Raw genomic sequence first — 25,156 nt, forward strand, 5'->3', positions numbered from 1 at the left:
CTGGTGAATCTGGGAATCTTGAGGTAATGTTACAACTGTCTCATGTACACAGACAACCCTCTCCTCCTCCCAACAAATTCCAACACATGTGAAAGATGCAACCATATAGCCAAACTGGAGGCTAAGCTCTCTCAACTCAGTACTGGTGAAACCTGTCAGGAGGAGAAGGAAACCACACTCACTACAATTCCAGTCTCACATAGACCTACCACGACAGCAAACCAAACACATAAACAAACAAAAACATACTCGGAGGCTCTAAATAAAAATCTGCCTAAGCAGCAGAGACCTCCAAAGCAGACACCCAAGCAACCGCTACCCCAAAACAAAACACATGCAACACATAGCTCACAAAGCCAGTGTGCTGAACAGTCACAGCCCATAAGGCTAAACAACACACCTGATACACGTGTAATAGGTGACTCTATCGTCAGGCACACTGACGTCCTGCTCACCAGGCTGAACAAGGAGAAGGTCACGGTGAGCTGCCTGTCGGGAGCTAGGATCTGCCACATAACACAAGCACTCAGGTCACTCCAAGGCAAGTACAAATATGACTCAGTCATTGTCCATGCTGTTGTGAATGACCTGAGACGTACCGCCCTGGACTACATGAAAAGAGACATAGAGGAGCTCTCTGAGCATGTGGCCCAGGTCGGTATGACCCTGACCTTGAGTAGCATCTTACCCTCACCAAGAATGATGCCACAATATGAAGACAAGATGATCAATTTCAACAATTGGCTTAAGTATTGGTGTCATTCAAAGGGGATCCAATGCCTGTCAGCCTGGGATGACATGCTCGACAGGCCACGATGCTTCGCTAGGGACGGCTTGCACCTGTCACCCCTGGGCTTTCGGATATTGGCAAAGGCTCTTGCTACCCCCATAGTGCCTTTTTAGGCAAGGCTCAAAAGACAAACCCACCTCCATAGGTATCACAAGGGATAAGAAACTAAGAGTAATGCTACTCAATGCCAGAAGTCTAAACCTCAAGATGCATGCACTCGAAACTCTCCTTAGCATGGAGAACATCGATATCTGTGCAGTAACAGAAACCTGGTTCAAGGCTCCCGAGAGCACCCCAGCACTATCAGGTTATACCTCATACCATGCTTTTCAGCCCCAAAACTTGGACCGAACCAGAAAAGGAGGGGGAGTATCAATATTCGTCAAAGATACCCACACCTCCAGGTTGGTGGCACAGCACGAAGCATCAGAGACTATCCATGTGCAACTAACAGTGGGTAAAACTGCCTTCCAGTTTATAGCCTGCTACAGACTACCCTCCCAAACCCAGGAACCCCACTCGGCCTTCCTGAGAACACTGGAAAATATGAAGGTCTCTCCAAACACCATTATATTGGGCGACTTCAACTACCCAAACATAGACTGGGATCATTACTGTAGCTCCAACACCCTAGCTCAAAGGTTCCTAGAATTTATAAACTCAAATGCTATGGAACAACTTGTTACCACTCCCACAAGAGGGGAAAACATACTCGACCTGATCATCACCAACATGGGGACTCTATGCTCCAGACCAGAAGTGTATCCCTCACTGGTAAGATCAGACCATAAACTAATCTCACTGGATATTCACATCCCGACCCCACCCCCTGCCCAGAAAACCACAGTGAAAAACTTCTCTAAAGCAAATTTCACACTCCTCAAAACCGAGGTGGAATCCTTCAAAGCCCCCGGGCCTGTGGGAAATATGGCCCAGACTGCAGAATCCTTTATAAACGCATTCTATGAACACCTTCAGGAATGCATGGATCATGCAATCCCAAATAAAACCAAGACCCAATCCTACAAAGGCAGACGTCCTGTCTGGTGGACCCCAGCCATAAACAAACTATACAATAGAAGGAGGAAGCTACTACATGATAGAGCAAAATCCCAAAAAGGGAAGGCATCTCTGATCAGTGTTTGCAAAAAACTACGGGCACTCATAAAATCGTCTAAGGCCAGCTTCGAGAGAAAAATTGTATAGGACACTAAGGATAATCACAAGGCTTTCTTTAGTTATGTTAGGAACCTGGGTGGGAATTCCCAGATATGCTCAGAATTAGTCCAAAATGACAAAAAATACACCAAACCCACAGACATTGCCAACATCCTAGCTGACAGGCTCAGCGCAAACTTCTCCCCCCCCACCAAAAGGGCAAATATCTATCCCAGCAGAGTGCTGCCCCCCTGACATCTCAGATGCTCAGGTAAGAGCCGCCCTCTCCAAAGCAAAAAACACAGCATCAATGGTGCCAGACGGTGTCCCAGGCTGCATCCTACATGAACTCCAAGAAGAGTTAAACCCAAACATAAAACTACTGTTCAGTCTCAGTCTTACCACAGGATATGTACCCAAAGAGTGGCGTACAGCAACAGTGGTCCCTCTCCACAAAGGTGGTGCCTCAGTGGATCCTGGAAACTATCGCCCCATAAGCCTGACTAGCTTGGTCTGCAAAGCTATGGAAAGGATCATCATGGACCTCATAAAAAAGATATTGGGGACCTACAGACACTGGATCCTACCCAGTTCAGCTTTGTTAAGGGCAGATCCTGCCTCTTAAACCTGGTCAATTTCTTTGAAACAGTCACCAAGGTCATTGACGAGGGGAAGGTGGTCCACACAGCCTACCTGGACCTCGCAAAAGCCTTCGATACAATACCCCACTCGGGCATTATAGATAAGCTCACCAGCTTAAATATAAACCCTTATGTCACTAGATGGGTTGCAAACTGGCTCAAGGACAAAACCCACATGGTTAGAATTGCTGGAGCCATGTCAGACTCCAAACCAGTTACAAGTGGCGTCCCACAAGGCTCAGTCCTGGGACCTCTCCTGTTCGGTATATATTTCTCGGAGGTACAGGCCAACACGGTAGGACTGTGGCTGACCAAGTTCGCAGATGACTGCAAACTGGGCACTATAATCGACTCTCCAGCCGACACAAGCATCCTCCAAAAGGGCCTCATAGAAACAGACAACTGGTGCCAGAGCCATGGACTCAAGCTAAACACCAAAAAGTGTATAGTCATCCCCTTTGGCAAAAACAAAGTGCCTACAAATTACCACATAGGTGGTAATCCATTAAGTACAGAAGACGTAATTAGGGACCTGGGGACCCAAGATGATAGCAATCTCTCATTTGACAACCACGTGGCCAAAGTGGTTAGAAAAACATTTTATATAGCCCACCTAATCATGAAGGGATTCACATCTAGATCAGGGGAGGTTATCGTGCCTCTTTACTCATCCCTCATCAGGCCCATAATTGAGTACAATGCCCCTTTTGGGATGTACCTTACCAGACAACTGCAGCAACTGGAAAGACCCCAAAAGTACCTCACCAAGAGGATCAAAGGGCTCAAACAGATGCCATATGCTGCCCGGTTAAAGAAACTCCAGCTCTACTCAGTGGCATACCGCCTGCTCATAGGCGATCTGTGCCTGGCGTATAAAGCCATGTCCAACCCGGAATTAATGGACATGCTGCACCTCAGAAAATCCAAATCCCATCGAGCTATGCACTCGAGAGACTTGAACCTCAGCACTGAAATAAATAGGACATGCTGGAGGGACAGATTCATAACCCAGAGGCTCCCTTCACTCTGGAATAAAATCCCAGTCCAGGTTAGGCAGAGTCCCTCATTGACTCTCTTCAAGAGGAATCTTGATGAGTGGATGTGGGATCGTAGGTTTACCCCAGGTATCACTTCTGTGTCGCTGTTAGACAGATGCACAGTATACTAACCTCGAAAAAGGGCATAGCAAAATTAATTTAAAATGGGTGGCGAAAGCCAAACACACTCTGGCTAGGCTTATAAATTTATACAGCATTAAGAAGCACGATGAGACTAATGCGCTATATAAGCATTCTAGAGAATGTTGTAATTTTAAGAAGTTTTTGTTTTCCATCCTCGAAGTATGCAGTATAGATTTAAGGGGTGGGGACTTTAAAAACTACATAGAACAGAGGGAGACCTTATGGCAAATTAAGTTAAGATCCGACAAACCTCCTGGTTTAAATGAAGCAATCAACATAAAACGTTTTTTGAGGGACCGTAGATTATGTATTGAAAAGAATGTTGGTAGAAATTTTTTTATTTAAAAAATGATGATCAACTTTTAATTGTTTATTAATTTATTGTGTAATTGGATAATTGTCTTTTGTGAAGGTATTTATTGAGCCCTGGCAGTTCAAAGTTGTATTCTGATGAAGTCATTCGACGAAAGCGTTTAATAAAGGTGATTACGCTATTTCTGTTTGGTGTATCTACATTGGATTTGCCTACCTTGGTCCTTTCTTCTTCACCCTTATTTTTGTAGGCTTATAAATGCCCTAGGGCAGATAGCCTAGTATGAACCTATGAACCTATGGAGAGACAGGTTTGTCTCCCACAGGTTACCGTACATGTGAAGCAGACTCCCAATTCATGTCAAGCAGAGCACCTCTTTGGCCCTCTTCAAGCACAGTCTGGATGATTAGATGGGTAGCAGTAAATTCACCCCAGGGGTTCCACTTGTTTCTCTCTTGGACAGGGGCAGTAGGTGCTCATCATGGAAAAAAAGGGCAGAACTTGACTAGGCTTGTAAGGCCCATTAGCCTAGTAATGTCCTATAATCCTATTGTACACATATGGCAGTAAAGGTCCCAGCTGGTACCAGTGAACAATGCTACATTAGATGGAAGAACAGCTATTCTATCTAGTGTGAGGTAGTGTGAAATGCATGGAAATTTTTATTATTGCTCAGGATTCCCATATCTGGCATACAAGTCATCTATAATGGCACTACCTGTGTAGTGAAGTTCTACAAGGCCATCTAGTTGGTAAGTACAGGCACTGGGCTAAACAAGGTATACATGACCAGAGAGTGTGTACAAATGTCACACCCTACCCCATATGTTAGCACTGCATTTCAGGTGTTGCTGGATGCCCAACTGAAACCTGGTTGAGGACACCCATACAGAACCCTCACATCATGGCTGAACTGCAGCATAACACTACCTACACACAAACCAGAAACACATTTGAACAGATTTGGCCTGCTGAATGCCTAGTTCTACTGTCTGGATATATCAGAAGTGCCACTTCAGTATGTCCCTACCACAACGTGAAAGGTGCATGAGACATATTGTGATTACTAGGAAGCATGCATACTAGCCATCAATTCTCATAACCTCTGTACCCACTACAGCAGCCCCTGTCACAGTCAACATGCTATCTCAGCCACTGATGAAAGTGAAAACAAGAGATAGTTACCAGCGGCCGCTTCACACGCTCAGACAGTGATTTCACACACCCCATACAGTGATGGGCATAGGATATGGCAGCATAGATGAAGCAGTGACAGCTATTCCAGCTCTATGGGCCTATGCCATCACAAAGTGACAGTGTGATATCACACAGAACAAATATAGTGTATGCAGTAATAGTTAAAAGCTATGCTAGGCAGTGCATGGTTGAGTCACACTGCGCATCTGACATCATCATATCCAATGTACATAAGAAAGACATTATATACTGTTACTATTATGCAAAAAGCCCAGAAATCCAGATAGAAGATATTCAGAAAGATTAAGAAAAGCCAGAGGAAAGAAAACTATGCACACAAGGAAAAACTGCCAAAATCGTCAAATGAAAATGAGCATTAATTAACACAACAGATCTATGCAAGACATTACATAGACGAAAAAACTTTGTGTCACCTGGAAGAAGAAATGACAGAGGAAGTGTGAAAATATAAAGAACAAATTTCAGAGCTTTTGAAACGTATAAAAAAGAAACATAGACATGGGAAAGAAAAGAGATCTGATATGGTGCAATATTTATGCAAAGAAGAAAGTCACATTTATCAATACAAAAAAGCAGCTACAAAAATATTTGATGATAAATACAGGAAAAGGCACACAGATATGGAAAATTTAACAATACATAAAATAAGAAAACAGAGGGGGGATTTTAACCAAAGGATAAGGTAGAAGTTAAACAAATAAAAACTGAAGTTACAGATTACCTGCAAAGTGAAGGATTTAGTGTAGAAAATACAACATGGGTAATGTCACAACATGAAGAAACAATGAGTCCCCAAACTAAGAAGAAAGAGGTGGAATAATGATTTGCCACATGATGTTCTGGAGCCTTCTGTAGGATTCCAGTACATAATTTTTGTTGCAGTTGCATAACAAGAGAAGGAGCAGGAAAAAGTGGCACTTTTGGCACAAGTGATGGTTCAATGAGTTGCCATATGAAGAAGCAGCAGATAATGCAGGATGCAAATGAAAAATTATACATCACAAGAAAATGGAGATCAAATAATAAAATGCTAGAAATCTGATAAAACAGATGAACACAGTTATCAGAACTATTAAAAAAAATTCATGTGATATAACAGAAATACATAGGATATATTACTGTGCAGCTAAATTAATAACAGATCAAGTCTTACCACAAAAATATAGAGCAACAAGAGAAAGGAAGGGAAGAAATAAAATGCCATCATGGAAACCACACAGAACACTATAAGGCAATTAAGACAAGAATTGCCACTGTTAGAAGCATATAGAAGAGGGTACATATCAATAAAAAAGACAGATGTGGTAAAAGCAATGCAGCACAGTATCAAAACAAACCAGGATCTATCATAAACTATCGGAAACAATAAACTAAAAATATCAACACAGGTAGAAAAACTTAGAAGATACGTAGATAAATTTAAAGGAAAACTACACAATAAGCAATTCATTGATGACCCAAAATAGTTTTATAGAGAACTGGAAAACAAAGTAAAAGGTAGTAAATCCACAACGAAATGCCACAACCACTGAACTGGCTCCACTGGGGACCCTGAATTTTCTTGGTTAGAAATCTCTGAGGTCTCTCAAGCTCCTGCAGATGCCTGGTAAGGTACATACCAAAGGGAGCATTGTACTCAATTATTGGCCTGATAAGGGTCAAGTACAGGGGAGTTATGACCTCTTTTGCTCTTGAGGCAGTGCCTTTGCTAATGAGGTGAGCAACGCAGAACGCCTTCCTTACCACAGTAGACACATGGTGGACAAAGTTTAGGCTACAGTCAACTTGCATTCCCAAGTCTGTCACTACTGAGTTGTTACACAGGGTATTATTATTATTTATATGATAATCTTCAGGAATATTGTTTTAACTAAAGGGGATGATAATACATTTTTAGCAATGAGTTTGAGTCCATTTGAGTCCAGGCTTTGGCACCAATCATTGATCTGTGTTAAATCCCTCTTGAAGTATATTGACATAATTTGTGCATTCAATGATTGCAATTAATTTGCATTCATCAGCAAACTTAGTTAGCCGCAGCCCCCCTGTTTTGGCCTGAACTTCTGAGAAGTATATTGCAAACAATATGGGGCTGAGCACTGAGCCCTGTGGAACCCCATGGCTGACAGGTCTGCTGGTTGAGGTAAAGTCCCCAACTTTGACTGAGTGTGATCTGTTGGTGAGCTAGTTACCAACCTGACAACATTTATTTTATTTTTTAGTTTATATTTGTTAACTGGAATAGTCCACTGGACAAAGGTCCATTTTCAGTGGAGGCCCAGGGAGAAAAGCTCCACACATATGAATAACATGTAACAAAAAAACTCTACAAAGTTTACAAAGTATATTTAGATACAAAATGCAGCGAGTCTTAATTAATAGTAATATATTCATACACAGCAGTCACAACTAGTGAAAACAGAGCAATCTTACAGTAATAGTTGCATTAGTCTAAAGATATATATATATAAATAAATATATATATATATATATATATATAAATATATATATATATATATATATATATATATATATATGTATATATATATATATATATATATATATATATATATATATATATATATATATATATATGAGTCTTAATTAATAGTAATATATTCATACACAGCAGTCACAATTAATGAAAACAGAGAAATCTTACAGTAATAGTTGCATTAGTCTAAAGATATATATATATAAATATATATATATATATATATAACGATCTCAATCATTGCTGGAGGGAGTCATGTGTAAACCAACAACTTCTTAAAGGTTATTGGGATCTAAACCATAACAATCTATTTTATTATACTGTATGTATTTCTACAGTAATAGAATATAGACCTATCTGTTCCTCTTGAAGTGCAAGATAGTTAAGGTGGTGTAGGGTCTAACATAGTGGAGAGTCTAGCCTGGTGAAGTGCAAGAGCAAAGCCAGTTATTAGTGACATGCAGTTTTAATCTTTTTTGAACTGTATGAAGGTTGTCATAGTAGTTATGTTATAGGGTAAAGCATTCCATATTTTGGATACATAATTAGAAAAGAGGGCATCACCTGCTGTATTCGATTTAGTTACTGCGAGAATAAGTTTGTTACTGGAGTGAAGAGTTCTGTTATTGGTGTGGAGGTGAATTAGGCTTTGCAATGCAGGTTTTTTTTCCGGTTGATATAAAATTTTATGGGCCAGAGAGAATTGGTTGTAGCGCAGGAGTTGAGGAAGTTCCAGCCAGTTGAGCAGCTTCAAGGATAAGCAGTGGTGAGATCTAAATGGGGAGTCAGAGGCAAATCTAACTATTTTGTTATAGCAGGAGTCAAGCTTAGCTAAGTCTGCTTTTCTAAGGTTGGTGAGAATAGGTGAGGCGTAGACATAACATAAGGGTTGATATTCAACTAGGAGAGTTTATCAATGATGCTCGAATGTGAGACTGTGTCGAAGGCCTTTGCTAGGTCAAGGTAGGTTGTATGCACAGATTTTCCTTCATTTATAGCTCTGGTGACATTTTGAAGAAGTCTACCAGGTTTAACAGACATGACCTGTCTTTGACAAAACCAAACTGTGGCAGATCAAGGGTATGGAGATTATCTATGTCCTTATTTATAGAGTCCGTGATTATTAGTTCCATGGTCTTACAGATAAGGCTGGTTAAGCTTATGGGTCTATAGTTTCTGTAGTTTGAGTCCCACTTTTAAAACTCTTGTCAAGTGGCATATGACAAATGGAAAAATCTGTTACTTGTAAAACTAGCAATAAAGGGTCAGTGACACGAATGCTGTTAAGAGCAGCTATACTATCACCTTAGTCAAAATACCTCCTGCAAGACAGTGTATGAGACTGTGCATGTATATATATATATATATATATATATATATATATATATATATATATATATATATATATATATATATCCACCAATACAGCCCACATATAGGTGTGTGTACATCTGTATACATAAACAGAGACGTACACAAATTCGGAGACAAATTTATATATGTGTGTGTGTGTGTGTGTGTGTGTGTGTGTGTGTGTGTGTGTGTGTGTGTGTGTGTGTGTGCAGACATACAAATATTTGTGGATCTATAAAGTCATAAAGATATACAGCAAATACATTTTAAACAACCAAAACAATACATATGATAAACACATAATGACACATGCATTTGTTTATTTAAATGAACTATTTCCATCTTGATAAGGAGGTACATGGACTCATCAACACAGCCATCTGAGTCACAAATGAGGCAAATAAGAGAAAAGTTATGAGAATACCAATATTAACAGTGAAGTACACTACTAAAACAATTATGTGCACTGCATACAAAGTTTTAAAAAAATGCACGCAATATCACGTCTAGCATATACAAATTTGACAGACATTCAAGAATGCTTTGAACTGCAAGCCAGTCAGTAAGATACAGCAAGGCTGTGGTTTTACAACCACATGAATATAAACTTAGATGACATATTGCATACATAGTTATGCACACAGATAAGAAAATATAGGGAAATACAGAGACAAATACATTTGCCCCAACTTTCAAATGGTAACCAGAGTAACTCTACTGCAGTCAAATATTTAGGAAAAGAGTGAAAGATCTGAACATTTTAACACAGTGCCAGGAAGAAAAAGAAATTAAATTCAGTTGGGTGGAATTAGTATTATACGGACAGTTAATGTGTGATTCCTGAAAGGTGTCAGTTAATGGAAAAATACATTTAGTACAGTAACAAGATTCAATTTGAAAGTTGTCTGACATGTTATTTATTGAAACGTTGTAAGATTTTATTCTTCTAGAATCTTAGGACATTTGCAACTCAGTGGGTTGTTTCCCAGGGGCAACTGTACAAAGCAATGCTGGCCTGTGAATTGAGGGAAACTGTCTTATAAATGTATGTCTTGCATGAGTACATGCACTAATAAGCACTCTACTGCTGACCATATAAAAAATAATTACCAGTGAAGGGAAAAAAGCATGCAGCAACATGCATGAAACAAAATCAAACAAAAGAAAATACAATTGTCTAGGCTGGGATGATCATTCCACTAAGTTTTACAAAAAACAAGCACATACAAAAGATTTAATTTTACTGCTGCAAAGGCAGCAAATCTGAGTGTGACTAGACAACATCTCTGGCTGGGGCTAAACCAGTCCTTCAACTGCTCTTAGGTGGGGGGAAGAAAATACAAAAGACATATTGTAAACTCCTAGCACAAAACCCACTCCCACTGAAGTTTGTGAAATCTGACCTATAGTATGCTAACAAGCTTCTCTGAAAACCCTGCCTCTGTGTGAACATATGACTTACACAGGACTAAAATGTAAACAAAGTCCTCCTGTAAGAAACTGATTTTAGAAATGAGATAGTGCCCCTTTAATATCATAAAAATAAGCGCTTTCATCCCGTTACCTATAGTACCTCATCAGATAAAAGTACAATTAAAAAAATCAGACTTTTAAAATGTCCCTCCAATGGTCATGTGTTCTCCTAGTTTTGATGATTTAAAGTGACATACTTTTAATATGGGATTCAAGTTAAAAAACATTAGTAGTACTTTTAAATAAAGTAATGGATACTCACAAAAGAGTACATATGTATATTTTATATATACATATATATACATATATATATATGTATATATTTTTTAAATATACATACATTATATATATATACACATACATACACACACACACACACACACACATATATATATATATATAAAATGCAATAAATACAAAAATGTTAAAAAATAATATAGATAAATATATACTGTCTCATTCATTACTGCTGACTAAATGGAGGTGAAATGTCTAACAAGTACAACTGAACATAAAAATATGTATATGTACATACATTTATTTATATTTATTTATATGTATATGCTATTGCTAAAAATCAATAACATAAGTCGCAAGAATGAATATATAACCTAGCACCTAAAACAATATATATACGAGAATTATGCTGCTGTATTCAAAATACAATGAATATTATTTTGTGAACATCCACATAATGGATGCTGCGAAGAGAACTTTTGGCTCACATCAAAAACTGAAATAATACTAATTTCATGAACTTTAATCATACCCTGATATTGGAACGGGGCCCATTCAATCATGATCTTAGAAATGCAAAAGACTTGGAGAAAGTAAACCAAGGAAGGACTGAGTGAGTCACAGTCATTACCATTTACACCAGGTACCCTAAAGCAAAGTAAAATATATATTTGAAGATATATATATATATATATATATATATATATATATATATATATAGGCAAAGACCCTCAGACATAGTAAACATTACAAAAACAAAATAATGAACAGAATTCTAATGCAATTAAAAGTAAGCAGTTCAGTGATGCTAAAAATGAGCAAATTGAAAATGAAGTGATAGATCCAATTAAGAAGTGAAGGATATGAATGGAGACCTCATATGCAAACAATACTGCATCAGAATGGTGTCTACTAAAACAGGTACAGGGTGAAGACATGACCAAGAAAGAAAAGCAGTGTTATCAATAATGAAAATGGTTCATTTAAGCAATAACAGATGATGTGGTGTGGTATAGTGAAGATTTACCCATGGCTGGTGTAGTTTAATCATGAGGGTGAAGCCCGAGTGATTAAATAAAGCCAACCATGGGTAAATTTCAATATACCACAACTACGGAGTCAGTTATTGCTATTATACAATAACATTATTTAAGAAGAAAAAAAATACTTACTTTTCTTAAATAATGTCTTTGTATAACGGCACATTACTGTTCTTCTGCAGCTGCTGGTATACAGCTGTGTTGTTTTGATGTACTGCACATGTTTATGGGACTTGTATTCCCACGCATACCCAGCACATCAATGCTTTGAAAAGGAAATAACGGAGAAAAGAAAGTCTCTGTTGCTCCATAGTATTAAAAAAAAGTTTGGGCTAATTTAGGGGTAGGAGAGAGAGACAGAATGGAGGAAATGCAAAGAAAATCAGGTATGTGTCTTTAATTTTAAATAATGTACCTGATTTTCTTTGTATTTTCTCCATGCTGCCTCTTGGATATGTCCGGAGTATGAAGTACAGGTTTTTTTTTTTAATTTTTGTTGAGAAAAAAAAGTTTTGGAGTATAGGAATGGGAAGAAGTCCAGGTGACCTGACCTTTTTCCATTGATATATTGTGGAATTTACAACAGGCACACTGGTTGTGCTGGCCAGTCATTGTGCACGTGTTTGAATACTAATGGCCAGTCATTGTATAATAACTGATTTACATGCTGAAAGTAATGAAGCTATCTCACAAAACAGAATCTCAGTAAGTTTAGCTGGAGAATCATTCAAAAAGCAAGATATGTCTAGTCAGAGGCATAAAGAGCAGGAAACACAAACTGCAGAAGAATCTTTTAACTATGAAGAGAATACTTTAAGGAAAATCTTGCTGGGTTTGATAGAAATGGACAGATATAACAATATATAGGACAGCCAGAGGCTACCAAAAATAAATACAACTTGGACTGCTAAAATGTTAAATAAAACGATTAATACTGGGATTAGAACTATAAAGAGAGATCCACATAATATAACATAAATTAAAAGACTATGTTACTGTACAGTAACACTAATAACAGAAAAGCCATTAATACTAAGAAAGCACAAATCAGTAAAGGTAAATAAAGGACAACTGGATCACCACTATGGAAACACTGAATAGAAACAACTGCAAAGCAGTTAAGAAAAGGAGTAAAAACGGTTAGAGAAGTGAATGAGGTAAAACAAAAGCATATCAAATCAGATCAAGAATGAAGGGTATCTGATGACTATTATTATCTTTATGTCTTTGACTTGTGACCTGACAAGAGAGTTTCCTTGTGCCATCTTTTGATTCACTTTCCAGAAGTTGTAGAGTGCCTTTGATTCTACCTGAATGCCCTTTCCTTACTTGGAGGAGGTCTGTCGGAGTTGCACATTAGCTACTTTTGTATGTGGCCTTGTGACAATCTCTGTTATGCAACTAGGTAGTTGGCCACAATCAAACCATTTGCCAGGCAGAAGTATAACGTGGCCTCTCCTTTATTCCTATTCCAATGTGGAGCCAGCCAATCCTCACATCCTGTTTTGGTTGTCCCAATATGTCCACTTAGATCCCTCATTATCAGCACAAACTCAGGTTGTCCTGCAACTGCTGCCTGAATACCCCCTTTTCCTCATTATCACAATCTTGCTGTGAGCATAGGCTGAGCTTAAGAATACTGCCCTCTCCTTACATTGGAGTCTGACTGCCTTGAGTCTGTCACTAATTCTGATGACATCTTTTACTGTCTTTTGAAGCCCGTCTCTCACCACAATCCTCACACCATTTCAAGTCTGTCCTCCCCCTGAGGAGTAAACTCTGAGTCCCATGCCAACTTGTTTTGATGCAGTGCCCTTCCATCTTGTTTCCTGGATACAAATGATGCCCATCATTCTCATTATCATCATGGCATCCACTTCCAAGCTTTGTCCTCTCTGTGAACCTATACGGAGTGCAGCAATCCTTAGGTCATGTTTGATGGGTTGATTAGTTTTAGATCCAGCTTTTGCTCAGAGCTATCCCAGGTAACCCAAGTTCAGCAGCTGTACACCAGTTGGCCTGTAGAGTATTGACCCAGGACTGCTAGGCTTAATGGTGGCCACACACTGACCAACAGGGGCACATAGACCCCTCCTATGGTAAGCATAGATACCTGGCCTAGGTCATAGTAGGCTGGGTCCTCATCCATTAACCAACAGCAACTACCCATACTCATTTTTAGCACCATTATTTACCATGACCAACTCACCAGGAGCCAATTTTTACACTGTTGAGTGGCCATCACTGACACCATGCACAGTCTGGATCATTGTACATCTATTTAGAGGACACTGTACACCACAGTCAATGCCCAGTTTCATTGGTCTTTATAACTCTTTCCCCAATACGTACCATTTAGAGTCTGTGCTGCTCCTCACAGCTCTGTTCTTGGGTGAGTTTAAAGGGGAAGTATGTTTTTGCGAGGTAGGAAGAACCACAGAGAGACACAGGGAGAACATGCAAACTCCCATAGGCATTGGACAGAAGTCAGGAGTGAACCTTGTACCTTGTGCAAGGGAGATAAAGATCTTAACCATTGTGGCAACTGTATCTTAAACATTCCATCATTTTTATTGCTTATTCCTATCTGGAATATCCATACTCATGTTTTTGACTTATAATTCAAGGGTATATAATCCCAGCAAAACATGAACAAACCAGAGAGGAAGAACATTGCAAGTAAGGGTATATAACCCCAGCAAAACATGAACAAACCAGGGAGGAAGAGCTTGGCAAGTAGTAAGAGGCAAGAGCTTATGTATGGAGTACTATGGAGGACAAACAAATGAAATAAAGGGCAATGGCAACTGTATAAGCATAATGCTCAAGCCATGTAGGGCTGTGTTATTCTGAGGGATGATGGAAGGAATGTGACCAATATACTATAAATAGAGAACATAGCAAACATACTAGATGAATATGTGATGTTTAAAAATATATATAATATGGAAGTAATGAGAACAAGAATGAGCAGAGAAGCCCAAGTGAGGAGATCTGGTATGAATGAGTGAGAGAAGGGGCATTGAAACACTTCACTGTTTGATTTGCCAAAGCCCATCCAGTCAAGCTGAATAGATTAAACAGGCTGAGACTGTAAGTTTATATTTTACCCAAAGTTTGGTGATCCTGGAGTTTTGGGGTTAGTTTTAATAGTTATAGGGACTGCAAAGGTGATGTGTGGCATTACCCCATGTAACACATCTATCAGTCTTGAACTATTTGGTCTAGTCATCTCAGCCAAACTGACTTCAATATGGATGGCTTGAAGTTATGTTATTATACCCAAGAAAAGGACACAGTTGTGCTAGTTATCTATGTATGTCCAACATGTAAGGGATATTTTAGGGTGGGAATTAGTAACTAGATGGAGGCAGATGCTTCAATGAGAAGGTGAGAATATTTAAGCCACACTGAATAAAGAATGGTAAGCAAGGGTGATGCACAATTACACCATTAGCACATCTTATCAAAAATAAATGCTGTTTGAGCAGGTAGTGCTGTTGGGACAAGGGAATATTATTCGCTGCAAATCTAATTGTGTTAATATTGGAAGTATAATTAATGAAGGGTTGGGAGGTGGCCTAATGGTTAAGGTGTTTGCCTTACAACCTCAAGGTGCAGGGTTTGAGTCTCACAAGGGATAATTGGCTAGGCTTAAAATAGCTTGCAAGGGCAGTTAGCCTAGTACTAACCTATGAACCTATAACCTATGAATAAGTGAAAAACCTGGGGATGGATATGGTTTACACTGCATACAAAACAACAAAAGAGGTCCATCTGTGTATCCACCAACCTATCTTTGGGAGGAGGCACAGATCTCTAACAAGTTCAGCTGGGAATTATAGGATGAAGCAGCCAGTGATGAGCTGTTCTATTATAGGTAGAGGAAGGAGCCTTGAAGGTGGTCTAATCAAAGGGGGAGTAACAGGACATTGTAACATCACTGTACCCCCCAATTCTTCACCCTAGGGAGTCTGACTGGCTTTATGCAAACAAAGGCTTCCAGTACCATGCTCCTTATCCTCCCATAAGATCCCCCACCCCCATGGCACAAGGCACAAGGTCAACTCTGGGTAGTCAGGGGGCCCACACAATGCTAGAGTTATATCATGGCTACATTACAAAGGAGCAACTGGGATGTCAAGGTGTGTGGAGACAGTAGCTGGGAGAACAGTAAATGAATAAGACAAGGTAGGAAGAAGCAAGAAAAATGATGGAATGTTTTACTGGGGGCTTCTCTAGGAGATAGACAAAGGTTGTTCAGAGTTACCTATTGTATTAAACCTTGAAACAGGTAAAGCAAAGGTTTGTATGGATGTTAAGGTAATGCAATTAAATGGCAAGCTTATATTATGCAAAATGTGTACTTCATCTACTGTGTGTACTCTATTGTGAAGTTCATAGTTCCAGGTACGAAACGTAAGGGGAGGAGAAACAGAGGTACTGAAAGCACAATGAAGTCAAAAGGTGAAATGAAAGTAGGGAGATTGATGAGTGAGGAGCTGGAAGTGGGTAAGAACAGTAGGGGGAGAAGGAAAAGGAATGATTGTAATTAAACTGGGGATGTTGATAGGTGGGCATAAAATGAGATATGAGGAAATGAGGAGCTCACAGTGGAGGGTCAGGAGAATATAATGGATTGATAGGTGTACAGAAATGGTATTATGCTAAAACAAATACAGTCTTTTTCAGAGGACGGGTAAAACTTGCAGTTGCCTTTTAGCAAACTCTGCAGAAAGCTGTATTCATTTGAATTAAACGTGAGCACATCATAAAAAGCTGGTTGCTTTTTCTAAATATATAAAACAAGCAAATGTAAAACAAACAAATTGTTCTGACAATGTAATTCCTTTTAATGGAAATGTAACTGGATGGCTTAAAAATAAAACTGAATCTGCTACTGAAATATGTACACATTTGAAGTGTCCCAGAGCAAAAATGATGTATTATCTTACTTATCCCCCCCCCCCCCCCACACACACACACACACACACACACACACACACACACACCAAGTTACAAGACTGTGGAAATGAAAAAAATGCTGAAGAAAATACAGGACATTTTATCTGCTTGAATTTTTTAAAAGTAGAAATAAAGACCATTAATACGTTTATAGTATTTTGTATATTTTATCTTATAAACACATTGCTTACAATAAATTAAATTAAGCAAAGAACTTTATTAATCAATTTCTAAAATTTGTGGTTGGTATTTTAATAGTGTGTGTTATGGCAATTGCCAGACTTGATTTCTCAACTGCTAGCTTCTACTTTCCAATGACTTCCTGCTTGAACTGCTATCATTCCAATGTTTTAAGACTTTAATTGTTTTAAAGATAAACAGTAATTGTGTTTTTGCTGTGAGTATTCTAGTTGCAGGAAGCTTTACAGTCAAGACAGAAAAGGAAGTGTTGGTATTAGACAAAGTTTTATTAACTCCTCCTGGAAAATAGTTTGTGTGCTTTATGCAAAATAATATTGACTGAGTTTCAATTACTGTTGGCAAGACTGCAATGGAAGACACTGGGCTCAGTAGGCGGAATGTAAGAACCTGGAAAGCCAGTAATTATAACAGTGTTCTGCATGTGGTTCTAGGTTTAATTTCTTCAAGTCTTTTGGGTTTCTAATACCATGATGGGAATGAACCCCATTGCTAAGTCAAAGTATGATTAAAGTTCATGAAATTAGTATTGTTTCAATCTTTGATGTTAGCCAAAAGTGCTCTTCGCAGCACTCACAATGTGCCCAGAGTCGACTGTTTCTGCAATCCATAAGGAGTTACGTGTATCAGTAACATATCTAAATACAACTTACAACTGTAAATTCTTTTTTTAAGAGATCAATTGCTCCTACTACTACTGGAACTGTCTGGGTATCCTTTTTCCACATTGCCCTTATTTTGGCCTGCAAATTGTGGCATTTTATAACTTTGTGTCCCTCTGTAAATAAGATACTGTAATCACTGGGTGTAGTAATTTCAGTGACCAATACTACTTTTATCTTCTTTTCATAGGCTATTATATCTGGTTTTCTCACATATGTTTTTTGAACTGTTGGTAATGGGTGATCCCATGTGATATAAACATTATCATGCTCTATAATGCTTAGTGGCGCATGTTTCCAATGCTTCTCAGCTACTTCAGTATTGTAATGTTTGCATAATCCCAAATGCAACAGTCTTGCCACATTATTATGACTTTCAGTATAAAGGCCCTCTGCTATTAGTGTATCACACCCAGCAATAAGTTGTTTCCAATTATATGTTTTACAAAGCCTGCATTTGTTTGTTTCTCCCACATATTCAATGTACTTTGTAAACTAATGTGTATGTACTCCACTATCCTGGGCCACCAATATTAACCTTTTGTCTTTTGGTTTAAAGTCACCTCTGTTTAACTATTCCTGCACCAAATCCTGATTGACATGAGGTTGTTCCATGAATTTTCTGTACTTGCAACTATATTTATGCTTTTTCCACATAACTTGCCTTCTCATCTGACCTCTCACCTTATATTTTTTCTTTTGATTTTTTTTTTTTTTTGCCACATTCAGTTGCTGACTGATTTTTGTCTACTTCTGGTTTGATTTCCATTCCCGGTTGACACTGGTACATTTCTGCTAAAGTACACAGGGAAATCATCTTAGACTTGTTCTCCTCATGTTTTTAAACTTTCACTATGTTTGGGTCTTGTAAGGTCAGCAGATATGTGTGCAGTCCTGTGATTACAGAACTATACATGTAATCAGTTTCGAGAAGGCCCATACCTCCTCCAGAATGGGAATATATAATTTTGGTATACACTGATTTTTACAAATCATTTGATGTGTGAAGCATTTTTCTTATTTTCCTGTCCTACTGATCCAATACCTTTTGGGGCAGTCAGTCACCCCCAAACTGTAAATTAGAATAGGAAGAACAAATTGGTTTATAGCTTGGACTTTGTTCCTAGATACCAGAGCTGTTTTCTGTATTAATATTAGTCATCTAAAATATTCCTCACCAAGTTTTGTTTGCATTTTTTCATGTTTTATTGGCTTTCATCATTTACCAAATATTTAAACACTCCCTCCTACTCAAATTCCTTTACATCGCATTCCTGTTCTAGACTGATGTTTTCTTGGTACTGCAACGTTCCTGCTTTAAAGGACCCTTTTGCACATTTATCAAGACCAAATGACATTCTTATATCATCTGAAAAAGTTTCAACCACTTGCAATTATGCTTTCAGTTCCCCATCTGATGAACTATACAGTATTAAATCATAGGTTCGTAGGTGTTTACTAGGCTTGTGAAGATATGTGAAGGCTGCCAGCCTAGTTAGATAGAATTTTGTAGGTAATTCTGTGTCATTGTAAATATGAATATAATCCACAGGCTTGTTCTCTTAAAATGTAAGAAAACTGTGTTAAATGTTGAACTTCAAAAATGTAACCACAATGCACTCTGCTGGAAGAAAGCTGATAAGTCAAGCATTGTATGACTGTTTGATCTCAAGGTTCGGAGACATAATGTCTGGACTGAAGAATTACTTCTATTATTTTGAGACCAGAGTTAATTGCTAGATTTTACATATATAATGTCTTTTATTGCTGTAGTTTCCTAGCCAGATGCAAGATCAAAGAAATGTTAAAACTCTTGAGTTTCTGTTACCTGGGAACCAGAGAAGAATTATGTAATCTAAAATGAGTTAGCAGTGATGTATTATTTTTAAGACTCTCAGAGAGAGAGAATCAGAGAGCATTTTGGATTTTGTCTGAACCTGACAACATCACCAGTATTTTGTCTTTGCTCTATATGAAAGTTTATTTAGAACTGTGATTGCTCTTAGAGTTAGATAGAAATTTAGTCAGATTTAGTCTAGCTGTTTTCTATATTTATGTCAGACTATCCTGCAGTATTATTTTAAGTATTTTCCTGTGATTTGCTGAACTCTTGACTAGTACTGTGTTGAATTGAGAAGATTTGTCTTGTGCTTTTATTATTTATTATTAAATATTTTCAACATTTCAACTGTGGGTGTTTTGTGTAGAGATAATTTAAGCTGTAGAGTACATTGCATGCATATAGTGATACTGTACAAAGCCACTCCAAATAAACCTTGCTGTTTGTCACACTTACTAACTAGATAATAATATTGCACAGTAATAATTGGACACTCTTTGGTAAGGGCCTTATTAGTAGCTGATATTAGTGGTTGGCAGCTGGTACTACCTTACAGACTGGCAGGAAGGGGCATAACTGGAGAACCTGTGCCAGCTTGCCCCAGGAGAGTCTATGTGTTTGTATATAACTTGGTATTGTAAAGTGTGTGTGTGTGTGTGTGTGTGTGTGTGTGTGTGTGTGTGTGTGTGTGTGTGTGTGTGTGTGTGTGTATGTGTGTGTGTGTGTGTGTGTGTGTGTGCGAGCTACTTGGGTGGGGACACAAAGCACTGGCTGGACAGAGAGGGTGTAGGAGGTTTTGGCTTGAAAACTAGGCTGAGATCTATACCTTATAGCTGCGTCAGTGAGGAGTCTTATTGGGGATCTGGAGGGAAAGGGAGTAACCAGCCCCAGACTGACTGATTTTTGTGTGCCCTTAAGGGAAATTGTACTTTATTGTGTGTATATTTGTTATCCTTCCCAATGTGGATGCCCCTCACTGGTGTTAGTGGTGAGGATTTAGGCTCCTTGATTACTGGGTCAGTGCTCAGGCATCACATATTAACACTCATTTTTAATTATTGTTGTTCATTATTGTATTCAGTATTCAATATTGAATATAAGCATGAGGGATGTAACAGGAATTTTAGTCAGTGTAGGGTGCTGCATTGAGATAGAAGGCATTTAATTACTAATTGTCATTCACTGTTAGCTTTTAATTGAATAATTAGAGAAAAAGGGCGTTTTTTTGTATTTATAAGGGAACTGTTTCTTCCTATATTGTGTTCTGAGGAAGTCATATGTATATTGATGAAAGCGCTCAACATCTTTTGAACAATTTATTGTGGTTTTACAATAAAAGAGTATTGTTTGGTGCAAGAATCCTGTTCCTGGTCTGATTTACATCTTCTGTGGTGGTTTTCAGTCAACTGTTGTCGAATTCCAGGAACATATCATTTTTATTTGTCGGTTTTCAGTATGGATTCTTTGCAGGAGGCTTTTGATCTTTCAACTTCGGTTACAAGGGAAGAAGTTGATAAGATTCACTCTGAAATGGCCATCATTAAGGGTGAACATACTCGTTTAATCGAATTATTAACACCGCCGAATACAATACACGCTAATGTGGTGAAACCTAACTTGCAAAGTGTTGTTGCGTCATCACGGTCCTCTATTGGTAATGGCAGTGACGAGGAGATCCCAAATGGGCAGAGGAGGCTTTCATCTCCGTTCCCGTATAGCTGTACACTGAGGAAAACGGAAAACGCATGTGGAACTAGCTCTAGAAGTACTCTTAATGTTTCAGCTACAACTGGACAACATGAAGAAGCGATTTATCTAATTTCTGGGGCTAAGCCTAAACGACAGCCACCAGTACGGACTTATGCAGCTGAGGATAAAACGAGTGGTGGTACGAGCAAGAATTCAAAAGGTACTGTTTTACAGAGTTCTCCTTTGGGAGACAACAGTGGTGCATATAATTTCAATATTGATAGATTTATGCACATGTCTTATGAATTTAACGATATTCATAATACCAAGAACAAACGTAATGAAGACAATGAACATTTTTCATCTTTAAAAGAGCTCATTTTTAGTTTTGGTAATAAACTCAATAAAATCAAAACTATCCAGGTTGACAATATGTATTTAAATAAGTGCATCGATAGTGGTATAGTCCCTATGGGGCTTCGATTTTTTAAGGAACCCATTGGGGTAGAGATGAATGTTGAGAACATTGAAGTGTGTAACAATATGTTTAATGGATTTGGCAAACAATTTATGCAATTTATAGTCAATTGTAATGATTCTAAGCTAAGTAGTTTACTGCAGGAGGTAGAACATTTAAATAAATTAATCAAAAAGGATGTATTATTCCCACAATGGGAAAAGCTTTACTGTAAGCAATTTGATTACGCTGAAAGTAACTGCAAAAAAGTTTTTGATAGAAAGTGTAGGAAATTACAGAGATATGTCCCAATATGAGAAAGGAACTGTTTACAGGTGGAATGTCAAACGAAATGAGGAGATTTATAAGGATGACAAGTATGTTAGAGATGAGAATGTACATTTATATCAATCTGACGATGAATGTTTTTTAGAAGGAGGGAGGGAACGCAATGTCTGGCAAACGGTGAAATACAAGGGGAAGGGGAAACAGAGGTGGAACAGAAAAAGATAAGATCCCCAGTAGTTTTTGACAACTATATCCACAGGGCCAGACAGGACAGTACCCCCACCATTAATGTTAGTCAAGATTGTACATTTAACAATATTCTTCATACAAGTGGGGAAGTGAAAATTTATAATTACAGTTCGTGTGAAGTTACCCCCGAGTTATTCCAAACATTTTCTAAAGGAATGAAATTCATACCTGATAAATCTCTGGATTTGATAGATACTATGGTTGAATTCAAGTTATTTTTGAGAAAAATAAACCTTGGGGTATTTTTCAACCAGAGTGGTACTTCAATAGGACACACAGGTGACTTAAGAAAGAAAAGCACATTTACTCCACCTATGTCCAATATATTGACATCGTTTGAAAATGTGACAAATAATGAACTCTATTCACTTTATAAGAAATATAAATATGATAAACAAGACCGATATATGAGACAACAAGTAAGTTCGGTTATAGAGTCACTGTGTGAACAAAACATCAGAATCATGTCAGCTGACAAAGGGGGAGGAATAGTTTTATACGATCAAGAGAAATATAAAGCTAAAATTTTTGAATTGTTAAATAACTCCACACAATATGAAGTTTCCTCACTTAACCAGGTGAATATTGCTCATGGTAGAATCAATTCTTATTTGGAAGAATACTTGTTAGAAAATAGAATAAATGAAGAAACCTACAGATTTCTCAAAATTGAATTTCCTATACTAGCTACAATTACGGGGATCCCCAAGGTACACAAAAATCCTTTGGACCCCCCCGTTTAGACCTATTATTTCAGGCAGTAACAGTAAAGCATTCCCAATGGGTAAAGTTATACACCACAGATTGAAACATATGTACAATTCCCTAGTGCATATTATGAAAGATTCCTGGGAATTCCTAGGAATTTTCAGACAAGATCTGTGGAGTCCTAACCTGGTATTTGTAACAATTGACATAAAGGACCTTTTCTCCTGCATTCCTAGGAACGATGGTATAAGTAGATTCCAGAATAGTTTACACAATTTCAGTGGTTTGGAACTGGATGAAGTTTCTCTACTTACTGAATTTATGGACATAGTACTCGATAATAACTACATCTATTATGAGGGAGAGTACTATAGGCAGAGGACTGGCGTAGCTATGGGGGCGGCATGTGCCCCCATATACGCTAATCTCGTACTGTTGGATTGGGAGAACGAGTTTGTTTTACAATCAACGTGGATGTCCTATATTATAAGATACGTCCGATATCTGGACGATATTTTATTCTATGGGAAGGAGATGTGGACAAACTAACTGACTTTGTTGATTATATCAATCACAGTACTAATTACCTTAAGTTCACACATCAGATGGATGTGGTGGGGATTAACTACCTTGATGTCTACATTTACAGTGATGGGAAAACTTTCCAGTCACGTATACATAGGAAGGATACCTATAGTAATGGCTACTTACATTATGATAGTGCCCATTCCTATGCTACCAAATGAGGTATCGTCAAGGGGCAGTGTATTAGAGCGGCCAGGATGACCTCGGTGAAGGAATGTATGTTGCAGGAACTAGCATATATAGGCAGCTTATTTATCGATAAGGGATACCCCTCAGCTATGATTAAGGATATCATTATGTATACATCAGAGGAATGGGGCAAGAAATATCCACCACTACTAGGTATGGGCCTTCAGAACAATAGGGAAAGGGGTCATAATGCCAATGATAGTAATGATTATGACAACTATATAAAGGCATACATATTGAAATATGGAAGGCACGCCAAAGAAGTAAAAGACATCATTACTTCCAATTGGAATATACTTACTAGTGATCCTACCATCAAAGACAAAGTACCATCCAAGCCACATTTTGTATATAAAACAGGAAATAACATCAAGAGAATAATAGAAGTTACAACTAGTCATTACAAGAAAAGAAAAACATCTAAGGGGGGTACCACAAAATGTGGACGTTGTAATTACTGCAGGTATATCTTTGAGGAACCTACTATTACATTAAACAACAATTTACGAAGCAAGGTATGGTTTAGTCCTGGTAATTGTTTGTCACAACATTTAATATATTTGGCTATATGTGACACATGCTACAATTATTATGTTGGGAAAACGGATCGTTGTCTGAAGAATAGGATATACGATCATACGTATTGCATTAGAAAAAAAGATGTGAACAATGCCCTATCTTGGCATCTTATCAATAGCCCAAATTGTAATAACTTTAAATTTGCTATTTTAGAAGTGATACCATACAACCCCAGAGGGGGAAATATTAGGGCTATAGTGAGTGAAAAGGAGATTAAGTGGCAGATAAGACTAAATGCAGGTATATCACCAGAACTTAATGAAATGATCCATACTAAACCATTAGTTAGAACATAATTTGATATCACCAGTGCACTCATTTTTTATTATTATAATTTTTTATTTTGTCATTCCTGGATGAGCTCATTACTAGATAGCAGTTCATACATAGTTGTATATTCTCACTATATTTACTTGTAATAAGTGTATTGTATTTATTTTATTCAATATTATTCCCTCAATGGGGTTTAGGAGACATATATATACATACAGTATATGTTTCTATATAATGTAACAAGCAGTCATAGGTTCATAGGTTCATAGGTTCATACTAGGCTATCTGCCCAAGGGCATTTATAAGCCTAGCCCATAGTTATGTGGCTTTCGCCACCCCTTTAGTTTGAATAAAAACTATGCCTATCATTTTTCTGTGCCTCTGTCAAGCAGTGACACTGAAGTAATCCCTGGGGTATATCTGCGATCTCCCATCCATTGGTCAAGATTCCTCTTGAACAAGGCCAGCGAGGTGCTCTGCCTCACATGTACCGGGATTTTGTTCCACAGCATAGGGAGTCTCTGGGTGATGAATCTGTCCCTCCAGCACGTTCTATTTATAACCGTGTCAAGGTTT

This window comes from Protopterus annectens, chromosome 1.part2 (genome assembly GCF_019279795.1).
Source record: "Protopterus annectens isolate FY-2018-M chromosome 1.part2, PAN1.0, whole genome shotgun sequence".
In the NCBI taxonomy this organism is placed as follows: domain Eukaryota; kingdom Metazoa; phylum Chordata; order Ceratodontiformes; family Protopteridae; genus Protopterus; species Protopterus annectens.